Source organism: Saccopteryx leptura, chromosome 1 (genome assembly GCF_036850995.1).
Source record: "Saccopteryx leptura isolate mSacLep1 chromosome 1, mSacLep1_pri_phased_curated, whole genome shotgun sequence".
NCBI classification, from domain to species: Eukaryota; Metazoa; Chordata; class Mammalia; order Chiroptera; family Emballonuridae; genus Saccopteryx; species Saccopteryx leptura.
In genome coordinates, this window is record NC_089503.1 from 375894242 (window position 1) to 375909916 (window position 15675).

Below are 15675 nucleotides of genomic sequence, written 5' to 3' on the forward strand. Positions count from 1 at the left end.
CTATTTCTAAAATGCTTTAAATATTTCCTTGATTTGTTAACAAAATACAGCAAACATAATGTAACCTTTCCTTGAGGTCCTGTGTCTACTCATTGGCTTGTGAGTTTGGCTGCTCTAAGGGCATCTAAAATGGGTGAAACAAGCCAGTTTGTTTCTCTCGCATGTAACAATGCAAGAATGAATAAATAGTCCAGAATGCCCAGGTGACTCCACAGAGTCAAGGACCTGAGCCCATTTCATTTGCTCTTATCTTTGGGTATTTCTTCCCTTCTCACCACCTGACCCCAGGACTGCAACCCAGCCTGTGGAAAGGAAAAGGCAGAAGGCAGAGCTTGTCTGACCTGACATGTCTCACTTCTGCTCCTAGTCCAAGGACCAAAACTGAGCCACATGGCCACACCCAGCAGCCATGATCCATGGAGAACTTGGGGGCTCTATTACTAAGTGAGAGAAGGTGAAATTGAACTTTATGGACAGCGTAGTGTCTGCCACCATCTTTATAAATTTTAATCATGGTACTATGCTGTGTTTTGGTGGTTCCCTCAAGGACAGCTGAAATGTGCAGGACTGACTCTAGCAAGGACCCAGACTGCTTGAGCTTACAGGTCTTCACCTTCTCAATCACTGCTTGATGCTATGAGTATGCTTGCTTCTAGCAGCCCCACTTCCTAATCTGCTTAGAGTCAGAAAATCAAATAGCCAAGCTTTTTAGAATTATATATGTTACATACACACACACAGACAATCAAATGGGATGCAAGTAGAGATAGTTAAGAGGATAGGCTCTGCACCAGAGGTGGCACAGTAGACAGAGCATCGATCTGGGGTGCTGAGATCCCCAGTTCAAAACCTCAAGGTTGCCAGCTTGAGCACAGGGTCGCCAGCTTAAGTGTGGGATCATCCACATGATCCCAAGGTCATGGCAAGCCTGAGCAAGGGGTCACTGGCTGCCCTCCCTCAGGGCACATATGAGAAGCAATCAATGAACAACTAAAGTGAAGCAATTACAAGTTGATGCTTCTCATCTCTCTCGTCCCTCTCTCTCTCCCTTCTTGCCTGTCTCTCTCTCTCTCTCTCTCTCAAAGAAGAATAAAAAGAAGAAGAAGAAGAAGAAGAAGAAGAAGAAGAAGAAGAAGAAGAAGAAGAAGAAGAAGAAGAAGAAGAAGAAGTAGTAGTAGTGGTGGTAGAGGAGGGGGAGGAGGAGGAGGAGGAGGAGGAGGAGGAGGGGGAAGAAGAGAAGGAAGGGGAAGGGGAAGGGGAAGAGGTAGAGGAAGGGGAAGAAAGAAGAAAGAAGAAAGAAGGAAGAAGGAAGAAGAAGGTAGGTTCTGGTGCCAGGTTGCCTAGGACTAAATACTGCTTTACTACCCACTGTCTGTGGAACCTTAAGCAAGTCACTTGAGAATTATAATAACTCATTGGGTTGTTATAAAGATTAAATAAATTGTTACATTCAAGCATGTCAGCTGGCATACAGTAAGTGTGAGAGCTATTATCACTAATATGAAATAAGCTACTGATCTCACAGGCTGGGTGCCAGAAAGACCCTCCTCTGAGCTGAGCTTCCTGAGCCTGCCAGCAGCACCCCTCGCTGCTCAGAGGCCTGCCCTCCCCCTCCCCCCTCCCCACTCTGGGCCACACTCCAAACAACTCAAGCTGCTGGGAGCCAGAGGGCTAGAGAAATGGAGCCTTTGTAAATTGGCATCAACTTGAATTTTGATATGTTTTATCTCACTTACATCCTGCACGCATTTTTAATAGCATCTCAAAGACAATAGAGGAAGCTGATAACAAATGAAAATGCATTAATGTTAGGATTCCTATTCCGTGTTTACTTTTCCATTCTCCAGATAGCCTTACAGACAGACAGAGGTCCCGTTTCAAGAAGGGATAATGGAAGCTGATCTTCTAATTTATTAAACACTTACTGCAGAAGGGCTTCTCAGCATAAGCCTCTAGATCAAAGCCAGAGTGACTATCTCCATGCCTAAAAGCTCAAACAGCAAGAGAGAAGGAAGCCACAGGGAAGGCAGATATTCTGGTGAATGAGTTAATTTGATTCCCATCACATGATGCCTGCCTTTGTAGAATTTGTTCTAGAAAACGCTATTCTGTATCCCCAAATCCCACCTACAGGCAGGCATATGCCCAAACACCGTTGTGAAAGGTGAAGGGTATGTTGATAAACTTACCTACAGAATCAACAAACAAAATCAAACACAAAGCAACGAGAAATAAAACCAGTATCAAAATAATGGACCTTGACAGCGGAGCCACGTGGATGACATTTATTAGAGCCACATGCATAACATTTATGAAGACAGAGTCTCTGCCTCTCACTGCGTAGCGCTGATCTTTGTAACTGAAATTGTGATTAATTGGGGAATGCCACAGCTTTGTAATTTCCCATTTTTGTTTCTTCCAAGAAACTGAAGAGCATCGTCTCATGTTATTCTATATTCTTTTTTTATATTTCATTTACACGGCTCACAAAAATTAGGGGATATTTATTGCTTCATATTCATTTTGAAATATCCCTTAATTTTTGTGAGCAGTGTATTTAATTTTGAACAGGAAATTCATTTACAGAGCTTGAAAAATCAAAAACTATAAAAAGGTACACACGCAAAGCCTCCCCCCACCGCACCCGCCTCTCCACGTCGGGCCAGGTCCCCCCTCCTCTCCATCCTAACAGAAGCCACTGGGGAGGCTGCGGGGCCCTCCCAGAGCCACACAAGCAGGTACGAGCATGCGCGCTCTCTCCATCCCCTTCTGCACAGACTCTCACACCAGTCTGCTTGTTTTTCTTTTCACTTTTGGAGATGTTTCCATAGCAGTACATCTAGAACTTCTTTATTCCAGATAAAGAATCTGGAAGGAACAAACATTACACAGGGTCCCCGGCCCTGGTCAATTCGGATGAGAGAATAGACCCCTCATTGTGCAGCCCCTCGAAGCTGCTCAGACGCGTCCATCAGTGAGAGTTACAATCGAGCAAGGGGCAGGGCCAGGCTCCCGCGCATGCTCTTTGTGCAACGTAGCCGCTCCTCCCTCCCTTCCCAGCACCACAGCGTCTTGGGCCCCCGACGGAAAGATGCTTTCCTACACAACGCATCCTTATCACTCACAACCACACTGAAGGGAAGCTGCTCAATCTTCAGCCTTTTTTTTTTTAATACACATGTAGCTCTGAAAGTAAAAATAATAATTATAATAAATACTACTTTTTTAAAACCAGTGACTAGATGATGGTGCTCTGTTAACAAGCGCCCAACAAATTTTGAGTCCTTTGCCCCCGCTGACTAAATTCATCCTATTTCTGATGCATTTCACCATAAGTTACAAATGTCAGAACACTTTACCTCTACTAAGTTCAGCATGGCCCTGGCCGGGTAGTTCAATTGGTTAGTGTCGTTCTGATATGCCATGATTGTAGGTTCAATCCCCGGTCAGGGCACATACAAAAATCAACCAATGAATGCATAAATAAGTAGAACAACAAGTCTGTGTTTCTCTTGCTCTCTCTCTCTCTCTCTCTCTCTCTTCTCTCCCTAAAAATTAATTTAAAAAATTTAAACAGTTCAGCATGTATATCATCAATTAGACTTAATATTAGTTTAGTTTTTTTAAATTATACATCATGAAATGTTTTGACATGAGTTTTGACAAATGCCTACATTATATTGGTTAGCCAGGTAAGGATGTTTTACCATTTTCTATCTGCCAATCTAGAAAAGACGGCTCAGCTAGGGACTGCGGCTGAGATGGTGAGAGAGAATCCCATCAGAACCGTTAGTGACAAGTGCAGGGCAGACTTATTTCAGCTCCAAGCAAAGATGCATTGTAGGAATCGAGTATAGAAAAAGATGTCACTCTCCAAGGTATCGAAAATGGGTCCAAATGCCTGACTGGTGGTGGCATAGTGGATAGAGCATCGACCTGGGACACTGTGGTCCCAGGTTCGAAACCCCAAGGTCACCAGCTTGAGCATGTGTTCATCAGGCTTGAGTGTGGGCTCACCAGCTTGAGTGTGGGATCATCAACAAAACCTCATGGTCGCTGGTCTGAGCCCAAGGTCAGTGGCTTGAACAAGGGGTCACTGGCTCGGCTGGAGCCCCTAGGTCAAGGCATGTGTGAGAAGCAATCAATGAACAGCTAAGGTGCCATAACTATGAGTTGATGCTTCTCATTCCTCTCCCTTCCTGTCTCTCTCTCGTTCTCTCTCTCTCTCTCTCTCTCATACACACACACACACACACACACACTCACAATGGTTCTGTGTACCAGCTGGTAAAGCAAGCTGGAGGCATGAAAAACTCAGGATTAAAATCCAAGTAGAACCCACAGAGACCATAAACTTTGAAAAGGGCCTGACAAATAGTCTGAGTGCACAACTGGCTGTCTATCTCTACCATCACTTTTTCTCTTTTCTTAGCACCTCCCACTCCCCAACCATGGTTATTTTATGTGCCTCTGACTCCTGTGTGCAAAGGAGTGGCATTAATTCATGGAAAATACCCATGGGTAGAGCGTTGTCCCAGTACACCAAGGTTGCCGGTTCAATTCTCAGTCAGCAGAGCACATAAAAGAATCAACCAATGAATGCATAAATAAGTGGAACAAATCAATGTTTCTCTCTTTCTCTCTAAGATCAATCAAAAAAAAATTTTTTTAAAGAAAGTACCCATGGGATAACTGACTTAAAATGTCACAACCCAACTCACTGTGTCATATAAAGAATTACAACTGTTAACAGAAGCAGCATGGAGTCTAGAAATAAGACCAAGGGTCAAAAATGTGAGTGTCTCCAGCCATGCCCAGAGGAGAGTGTGCTAGATCTAGCCAAGGTGAAGCTTCCAATTGGATGTGTAGGCAAGTGTCTGGCCACCCTAAATCAATGACGTCAGCCGTGAAGCCATCAACCCACTTGCACCTCTTGCCACACTGCTTTGTTCCCCAAGGAGGCGTCTGAAGGCGTTTGTTTCTCATGCCCACAGGAGACAGAATGCAATGACCATCTGCCCCACACATCTGGTCCACTTGGCATTTCCATGTCCCATCATTCTGGTTTGTGCAGTAATTTCCTGTGAAGTGGGCTGGCATGATCTGGGCACACATGGGGTACTCAGATGTTTTAGTTTCTGGACTTGTGATCCTGAGAACCAAACCCTATCATGCCATTTAGAGATCCTGCCCAAACAGCCAGATGATCTCCCTTAGCTCCCATCGCTACCATGATTCTCTCGAGTGTTAAGTGCCTAAAGCAACAGAAAAACTAGTAATTTATGTAATTTCCTCTCTCGAAACAGGTCCTTTCCAGACAAACATTCACAGGTGGGCTCTAATTGCCCTCCCTCTTTCCCACTCTCCATCACTGATCCCTTTGACCCTTTTATCTTCCCCCCTCCACCAGAATACGTACTTACCTCCAGGGTCCCAGTTCTAGGTCATGTATCCTTTCTTCTATTTGAGTAGTTTGCTCTTTCACATCCCTACCTCTTATTTCATCATATGAATATACCACAATTTGTTTCTCTATTCTCCTGGGCTGTTTCAAGTTCCTGGCTATTACAAGTAAAGTTGTTATAAATGTCAATATACAAGTCTTTTGAAATATGCTTTCATTTCTTTTGGTTAAATATCTAGAGTTGCTAGGTTGTGGAATAATGTAATTCTTTTCTTTTCTTTTCTTTTGTGAGAGAGAGACAGAGACAAAAACAGAGAGGAAGGGAGAGAAATGAGAAGTATCAACTCACAATTGTGGCCTTTTAGTTGTTCATTAACTGCTTCTCATATGTGCCTTGACAGGAGTCTAGCAGAGCCAGTGACCCTTTGCTCAAGCCAGCGACCTTTGGACTCAAGCTAGTGGCCATGCAGTCATGTCTATGATCCTATGCTCAAGCTGGTGACCCCATGCTCAAGCCAGATGAACCTCCAAGCTCAAGCCGACCACCTCAGGATTTCGAACCTGGCTCTATTCATTGTACCACCACCTGGTCAGGTGAATAATGTAGTTCTTGATATGGTTGGATATAGGTCTACCATTTGGCTATTTGTTTTGTTTGCTCCATTGTTTTTTGTTCCTTTCTTCCTCTTTTCCTATCTTCTTTTGCGTTAACTAATTTTTAAAATTCTATTTTAACTTCTCTATGGGCTTTTTGATTATATTTTCTATTGAGAAAAAATTTACATAACATAAAATAGCCATTTTAAAATAAAACCATTTGAAACAATTCAGTGGCATTCAGTACATTGACGATGTTGTGCAATCACCACCTCTATCTAGTTCTAAAACATTTCCATCCTCCTGAATAAAACTCCAGACCCATTAAGCATGACTATTCTCTCCTCCCTCAATGCCTAGCAACCAGCAATCAATGTTGTCATTATAGATTTACCTATTCTGGACACTGCATATAAATGGAATCATATAGCATGTGGCCTGGTGTCTGGCTTCTTTCACTTAGCATCTCTTCGAGGTCCATCCGTGCTGTGGCATGTGTCAGTACTTCATTCCTTTCTAAGGCTGAATAAAACTCCATTGTATGCAGATGCCACATTATGTTTTTCCATTCTTGCATTAATGGACATTTGGGTTATTTCCACCTTTTGGCTATTGTAAATAGAGCTGCTCATTGCATTATTTTTAAGTGTTTGCTCTACAGCAGAATTTTCAAGTGTTTTAATTTCAGGACCCCTTTATAGCCCTAAAAAATATTAAAGATCCCTGGCCAGGTAGGTCAGTTGATTAGAGTGTCAACCTGACAAGCTGAGGTTGCGGGTTCAATCCTGGGTCAGTGCACATACAAGAATCAACCAATGATGGCATGAATAAGTGGAACACTGTATCAATGTTTCTCTCTCTCTCTCTCCTCCCTTCATCTCTAAAACTCAATTGAAAAAAAAATTTAAGTACTAAAGACCCCCAAAGAGCTTTTATGCAAGTTATATATATAATTAATTTTTAAATATTTTTAATTAACTAAATAATAAATCCATTACATGTTAACATAAACAACATGTTCTTATGAAAAATATGTTTTCAAAAAAAAGTGAGAGAAAATCAGTTAGAAGGTGACAGAAGACAATTGGACTTTGGGTGATGGGAATACAGCATAATCAAATGTCAAAATAACCTAGAGATGTTTTCTCTAAACATATGTACCCTGATTTATCAATGTCACCCCATTAAAATTAACTTTAAAAAAAATAAAGTAATTACAAAAACAATTAACACTGTAAAAATAAGTGAGAAGAGAGGCACTGTTTTACATTTTTGCAAATCTTTTTAATGTCTGGCTTATAAGACAGTTGGGTTTTCATATCTACTTTTGCATTCAATTTGTTGTGACGTGTTGTTTTGGTTGGCCCATATGAAGAAAAGCCAACCTCATAGAGATACATAATTGTAAAAAGGGGGACATAGCAGAACCCCTGAATAGGCTCTGGGAACCCCAAAGTCCTGGTACCACACTTTGAGAACCACCGTTCTAGGGATTATAATATACATCTTTAACTTTTCAGAGAATACCCAGAGTAAATATTTTACCACTTCATGCAACATGTAAGAACTTTGCAACTATAAAGTTTCACTTACCGTCTCCATCCTTTATGATATATTATATAACACAAAGCACAGGAGCATTAAATAGACCTATACAATTGCAAAATTCTTTTGCTTAAACAGTTCAATGTGTTTTAAACAAACTGAGAAAAAAGAATAGTTTTTTTATAGTCATCCACAGTTACATTTCCTGTGTTCTTCATTCACGTAAAGACTCAACGTTCTTTTTTTTTTTTTTTTTTTTTAATTCAGTGAGAGTGGCCCTCGCTGGTTGGCTCAGTGGTAGAGTGTTGGCCCGGCATGTGGAAGTCCCAGGTTCGATTCCCAGACAGGGCACACAGGAGAAGTGCCCATCTGCTTCTCCACCCTTCCCCCTCTCCTTTCTCTTTGTCTCTCTCTTTGTCTCCTGCAGCCAAGGCTCCACTGGAGCAAAGTTGGCCCGGGCGCTGAGGATGGCTCCGTGGGCTCTGCCTCAGGCATTAGAATGGCTCTGGTTGCAGCGTAGCAACACCCCAGATGGGCAGAGCATCGCCTCCTAGTGGGCATACCAGGTGGATCCTGGTCGGGCACATGCGGGAGTCTATCTGCATCCCCCAGCTTCTCACTTTGGAAAAATACAAAAAAAAAAATTCAGTTAGAGGAGGGGAGGCAGAGACAGACTCCCACATGCACCTTGATCAGGATCCACCCAGCAAGCCCACTAGGGGACAATGCTCTGCCCATCTGGGGTGTTGCTCTGTTGCTCAGCAACCGAGCTCTTCTTAGCACCTGAGGAGGAGGCCATGAAGCCATCCTCAGCACCCAGGGACAACTTGCTCCAAATGAGCCATGGCTGCAGGAGGGGAAGAGAGAGAAAGAGGGGGGAGGGTAAGAGGGGGAGTGGTGGAGATGCTTACGGTCGCTTCTTCTGTGTGCCCGACCAGGAATTAAACACGAGACATCCACAAGCTGGGCCAACGTTCTACCACTGAGCCAACCAGCCAGGACCAAGACTCAACTTTTCCATATGGTAACTTTTCCCTTCAGCCTGAAATATTTTCTTGTGGTGCAGTCTGCTGGCAATAAACTCTTAGGGGTGATGGGAATGCAGTATAATTAAATGTCAAAATAACCTGGAGATGTTTTCTCTGAACATATGTACCCTGATTTATCAATGTCACCCCATTAAAATTAATAAAAATAAATAAATAAATAAACTCTTAGTATTTTTATCTGATAATTTTATTTTGTCTTCATTCTTGAAAGGTATTTATGCTGGATAAGGAATCCTGTGTTGATAGTTTTTCTTTCTGCACTTTAAAGATGCCTTTTCACTGTCTTCTGGTTTCTATTATTTCTGAGGAAAAGTCAGCAAATTTTTCTCTTGCTAAACTAGTGACTATCTCTTGTCTATTTTCTCCACCTTAAAGTAAGTAACAAAGCTTCAAAAGGAGGGAGCGAAGGAGGAAGAAGCCACGTATCATTTTTGATTAAAGGTTATGGTTTAGTTTTTGTTTTTGCTTTTAGCATAGTGCCTAGCTAGGCACTCTGTTAACATCTTTATTTTATTTATTGGTTTTATTTAGGAATTAAATTTAATGGGGTGGCATTGGTCAACAAGAAAACAGGTTTCAGGTAAACATCTCCATAGCGTTTGAACTGTCGATTGTGTTGTGAGCAAGTTTGTGTTTTGAGACATGATGCTAACTAGAACTCAAATACTGAACAACGCTCAGGACTTGAACCATTTGCCTGCAAACACCCTTACTCGTGCCTGCCCCCCTCCCTCCATCACACTCAGAAGGCGGAACAGCAGACCTGATTATACCCCATTACCCATCTGCTCGGAGCACTTGAGCACCTAAGCATGGATCCCACGGTGCCTACCAGTCATAGTCTAAATCGATGACTTCAAATCTTAAAACAGAGGCCAACGCCATCAGCTAATCCTACGCTTCCCCAGTAAATCTCCTTCTATCACGACAGCAATGTCATCTCTTCATCTCACTGCACATTCACTCATTAAGGAAACAGACGCATGAGGATGAAGACTCCCTCACCTTCCCAGCCCTAGAGCCACTGACCTACGAGCATTCGAGCATTCCTATCCAGTTCTCCCTCTCTTGTTATAACGGAAACCATGTCTGTGCTCCTGGCCATAGCCTATCCCTCCACTTTGCATTGAATTCTTCAGTCTCTTCAAATATTTAAAATCTTTGCTATTTCAATAATCCTCTCATTCTCTAACTTTATCAGTTTCTTCTTGGTAGGGGATAGATCATATTTATGTGCATACAAATGAGCCTTCATGTTGGTAATTTTTTTTTTTTTTTTTTTTTCATTTTTCTGAAGCTGGAAATGGGGAGAGACAGTCAGACAGACTCCCGCGTGCGCCCGACCGGGATTCACCCGGCACGCCCACCAGGGGCAACGCTCTGCCCACCAGGGGGGGTGCTCTGCCCATCCTGGGCGTCGCCATGTTGCGACCAGAGCCACTCTAGCGCCTGGGGCAGAGGCCACAGAGCCATCCCCAGCGCCCGGGCCATCTTTGCTCCAATGGAGCCTTGGCTGCGGGAGGGGAAGAGAGAGACAGAGAGGAAAGCGCGGCGGAGGGGTGGAGAAGCAAATGGGCGCTTCTCCTATGTGCCCTGGCCGGGAATCGAACCCGGGTCCTCCGCACGCTAGGCCAACGCTCTACCACTGAGCCAACCAGCCAGGGCTCATGTTGGTAATTTTTTAATTGAATTTCTTGGGGTGACTGACACTGGTTAACAAAATTATACAGGTTTCAGGTGCCCAATTCTACAACACATCTCTGTACACCATCTTGTGTGTTCACATTTGAGGGAATGTTGCTATTTATTCTTTTTTTTTTTTTTTTTTTTTTTCAGAGATAGTGAGTCAGAGAGAGGGATAGACAGGGACAGACAGACAGGAACGGAGAGAGATGAGAAGCATCAATCATTAGTTTTTCATTGTGCATTGCGACACCTTAGTTGTTCATTGATTGCTTTCTCATATGTGCCTTGACCGTGGGCCTTCAGCAGACTGAGTAACCCCTTGCTGGAGCCAGCGACCTTGGGTTCACGCTGGTGGGCTTTTGCTCAAACCAGATGAGCCCACGCTCAAGCTGGTGACCTCGGGGTCTCGAACCTGGGTCTTCCGCATCCCAGTCCGACGCTCTATCCACTGCACCACCACCCGGTCAGGCGCTATTTATTCTTAAAAATAAATAATCATGCTCCCTAAAAATCAAAGCTTCTTCCAGCCTCTACTATTTTATTTTTCTGCTTCTCTCCCCAGCAAAATCCCTCCAGAGTTATCTATATTTCCTGTTTTCACCTTCTCACCCCCTTCTCACTCACTCCGTTTGGGCTTCCCTTCCACCAGCCCACTGACTCTTCTCCCATCTGCCCATTGGTCAGCTTTCTGCTCCCCTCTGCTCAACCCTCAGCAGCACTTGAGACAACTGGCCACCCCTCTTCCCTTCTTCGGGCTTTGATGTGACCATACTCTTTCCAGTTTTCCTCTTTACCCCACCGCTGTCTCCCCTGCAGGGGCCTCCTCTTCCAGCCCGCAGCCCAGGACCTGTCCTTCCTCATGCCTCCTCCACCCCGCTCCTCCACTCGGTGATCGTATCTCATCCAAAATCACCGATGAACCAGTGACCCTCAAATCTATAAAGATAGCCCTGATCTTGCCTCTGTGCTCCAGACTTTGACACTCAACATCAAGTGACATCTCCACTTCAATATCTAAACTTAAACTTAATATGCTCAAAGCAAAGTCTTGATTCCCTTCCACAGCCGTGCCCCTTCCGCAGGCTTTTCCCTGCCAGTGAATGGCACCACCGCCTGACCAGGCGATGGCACAGTGGGTAGAGATCAGCTGGGATGCTGAGGACCCAGTTTCAAAACCCTGAGGCCGCCGGCTTGAGTACAGGCTCATCTGGCTTGAGCGCAGGGTCACTGGCTTGAGCACGGGATCGTAGACATGATCCCACAGTCACTGGCTTGAGCCCAGGGTTGCTGGTTTGAGCAAGGGGTCACGGGCTCAGCTGGGGCCCCTTGGTCAAGGCACGTATGAGAAACAATCAATGAGCAACTAAAATGATGCAACTACAAATTGATGCTTCTCATCTCTCTCCCTCAAAAATAATAAATAAATAAATCACCTGGACCTTGTGTCATGAGATTTTTCGTGCACAAAGTCAAGAACTCACACACTACCAGCTGGCCCTGGTCAGCAAAAACATAAACTGTGGGAAATGCTACAGGCCAAACCGGCCTGGCCCTGCAGCGGATACACTCTAAAGCAGGAGTCGGGAACCTTTTTGGCTGAGAGAGCCATGAACACCACATATTTTAAAATGTAATTCCATGAGAGCCATACAACAACCCGTGTACGTTAAGCATTATCCAATAAAAATTTGGTGTTGTCCCGGAGGACAGCTGTGATTGGCTCCAGCCACCCACAACCATGAACATGAGCGGTAGGAAATGAATGGATTGTAATACATGAGAATGTTTTATATTTTTAACGTTATTATCTTTTTCATTAAAGATTTGTCTGCGAGCCAGATGCAGCCATCAAAAGAGCCACATCTGGCTCGCGAGGCATAGGTTCCCAACCCCTGGTCTAAAGAAAAGAAGGAAATTAAAAGGGAATTTACAGATTAAAAGGCTTAAAATGCCTATCAAGTAAGCCTTTTAAAATAACAGACAAGACTGTAACATCTAAGGATGGACATGTGGGTGATATAGCTACAAAGACACGCAAACTTGTGGTTACTGTGAAGTCAGGGGCAGTCATCTTTGCCAGGAGGAAGGTGGTTGGGTGAGGGCTGAGTCCATGGCGGGCTCCTGGGGTGGTTGCCAAGTTCTTTTCGAGACCTGGATACAAAAATGTTTGCCATCTAATAATGAAGCCATAGATTTAGTTTAGTCAACTTTTCTGCATCTGTGTTTTGTTTTTTTTTTGTTTTTTGGTTGTTGTTTTTTTGTGTGTGTGATATAGGGAAAAAAATCTTTTTTAAACCTCAAATACAGGAGGTGCTAAACTCCTTTCAAAATGGGCCATACAGGACATATTTTAGATTTTGCTGTAAAGGAGGCAAACTCGAGGATAGTGTGCAGGTACTTATGTAACCATTTCACAATGCATAAGGACAAACCCGAGCACTGCGACCGGGGACAGGTCACTAACCCTTGAACTTCCGATCCCAGGAGGTTCCCATTCCTCAAACCCCGCCATCCATACCCCCTTTCCCTCGCTGGTTCCTGCCGGTTGCCGCCGGCTCCGCTCCCCCCGCCCCCCCTCCCCGCCGCAGGCGGGCACTACCTCCCTGTCTCTTAGCAACAGGCAGACTCCACCGCCACCTCCCCTACCAGCACGAGGAGTTCTGGGCTCCCCCCACCCGCTCTGGGAGAAAAGGGAGAGCCCAGGGAAACAATCCCTGAGACCTGGACGCCCGCGAAAGTCTCTGTACTAACACTTCCCATCAGTCTTCTACCACACCCTTGTCACTCAAGGTATGATCTTAGACGAGGGGACAGCAACAGCATCAGGTAGGAGCCTGACAGAGATACAGAATTTCTACCTCATCCCAGACCTACTGAATCAGCCTGCATTTTTAACAAGATCTCAGGAGATTATCATGCGTATTCACATGTGACAAACGTGGCTTTTACATCCAGGTAACACCGAGCCATAAATACATCAAGCTGGGAACACCTACAACAATTGAACTTTTAACCTACACGCTAAAGCACAGCCTTTATGATTTACAAGAGGAAGTCCCCAAAGCTGAGTTCTCTGCGCATTAAGGGTGAAAATTCCCTCGTGCCTCCTCTGACCAGCAGTCCAGGACAAAATGCATCACTGACCTCAGGTTCCTGCTCTCAGAGCCGTGGGGAAATCAGGATGGACAATTTCCATTCGCAGGGTAAGGGTGCTGCTGCTTATGAATAACATGGAAAGAGAGAGTTCAAAGAATGGGCAGCTGGGAACAGCAGGGTAATTCAGTCAAATGGCAACATAGGAAGAATCCCAGACCCAGGGAAGGCAGTATCTAAACCCAGCTAAACAGCTCCCAGGAAACAGGCTCCACTTGCCTTTTAAACCTCAAAATTAAAATTCTCCTAATATTAAGTCAGTGGGTATGAACTCCTGAGAGAAGTTCCCAGGTTAGTAACTTCCCAGTTCTGGTATGTTCTCTCCATATCCATCTATCTTGGGAAACTGCCGACCTTAAGTTTAACTTCCTCATCAGATGACTGGGAAATCAGAGTAGACACATCCCAGTCCTAGAAGAACCACTATGCCTCATGGGAAATACTAAAAAGAAGAGGCTGACGTACCGAAGAACTCCACAAACAAAAACACAATGATCATTTTTTAATGGCAAAGACAAAACAGCAAGACAAGGTTGGAAAACCCTTCTTCAAACAGAAAACGCATTTCTAAAAATCCTACAGCATAGATGAACTTCAGAAGACTGTGAAAGAAGCCAGTCGCAAAGGACCATATGTTGTATGGTTGCATTTATATGAAATGTTCAGAATAGACAAATCCATACAGACAGAGAGCAGATTAATGGTTGCCCAGACTGGGAGGATTGGAGGGTTAGGTTAATGGCTAAAGGGTATGGGGTTTCTTTGGGGGACAGTGAAAATGTTCTAAAATTAATTGTGGTGATGGATGACAACTCTGTGACTGTACTAAAAGCCCCTGAAATACACACTTTAAGTGAGTGAACTGTATGGTATATGAATTATATTTCAATAAAACTTTAAAAAAATCCACGGCTCCATACTAGATCCACATTAGTCTAAAGACATGGAGTTCCTACTACAATGTAAAACCTTTCTGGGAAAAAATATGAAGGGAAAAAAAAAAGTTGACATCATTACTAGGTAAAGGCCTCAGCTAGATTTCCCTAGCAAAACATTCCCGTCTTAACTTGGGGAAGAATTTCACAGTCTTGTCTCAAAATTATCAATCTAATGGAAATCCCCATCTAGCTTTAGGTTCCTGTTCCAAAAACTCTGGAAAAACCATAACAGGCAAAACACACTGTCAAAACACCTTTAATCTATGTGGGCCAGGGAAGAAACAGAGGATCATGAGACAGAACAGAATACCAACTTAAGAATATCATTACAGAAACTCAAGTCCAAAAAAGACCACACATTTCCCAAGGAAGCTGTGTTTCAAAAGTCCCTCAATAACACAGCTCACAAAGAATGGCAGCCAAGAGAACCTCCCTGGATGGCTGAGGCCTGGATGTAACCACACTGACCTCAGTTCTTCTGCCCCTACCTGGTTTTTACCGTGGCAAATTCTCTTTTCAATGTTTAATTTTCCACACCAAGAGCAGAGGGATATCAGGAGAAGCACTGTGAAGACCCTAGGGGACACCCTCAAGGGTCTGTGTGGCCCTTATGGTCACAGCTGTCACCATGGAGAGAAAGACAGAAGGGGAGGTGGAACCCTAAATCAAAACACACAAAACCCTAGGGGCACTGGGTTGCTTAGGGAGAGAAAAATCTCTGCAGCTATTGGCCAGCAGGTTCGTCTTGCCCTAACCAACGGGATTCTCACTAATTCCCAGGCAAAATAAATTAAAAGACCAAATGTTATTAATCAATTAATAGTGGAGTAGATGCTGTTTGGCTTCTGCCTCTCTACTAGACTCTTGTCCTAAAGGGTCTGCTTCAGTCCTTAAGAACAAAACAGCCGCCTGACCAGGCGGCGGCGCAGTTGATAGAGCACTGGGCTGGTATGCAGAAGACCCAGGTTCAAAACTCCAACATCACAGGCTTGACAGGCTCACCAGGCTTGCGCATGGGGTAGTGGCTCCAGCATGGGATCATAGACATGACTCCATGGTCACTGGCTTGAGCCCAAAGGTCACTGGCTTGAAGCCCAACCAAAGTCTCTGGTTTGAGCAAGAAGTCACTCACTGTGCTGTAGCCCCTGGGTCAAGGCACATATAAGAATGCAATCAATGAACAACTAAGCTGCAGCAACGAAGAACTGATGCTTTCCATCTCACTCCCTTCCTGTCTGTCCCTATCTGTCCCTTTCTCTGTCTGTCTCTCTGTCTCTGTCGCAAAACAAAACAAAACAAAAAA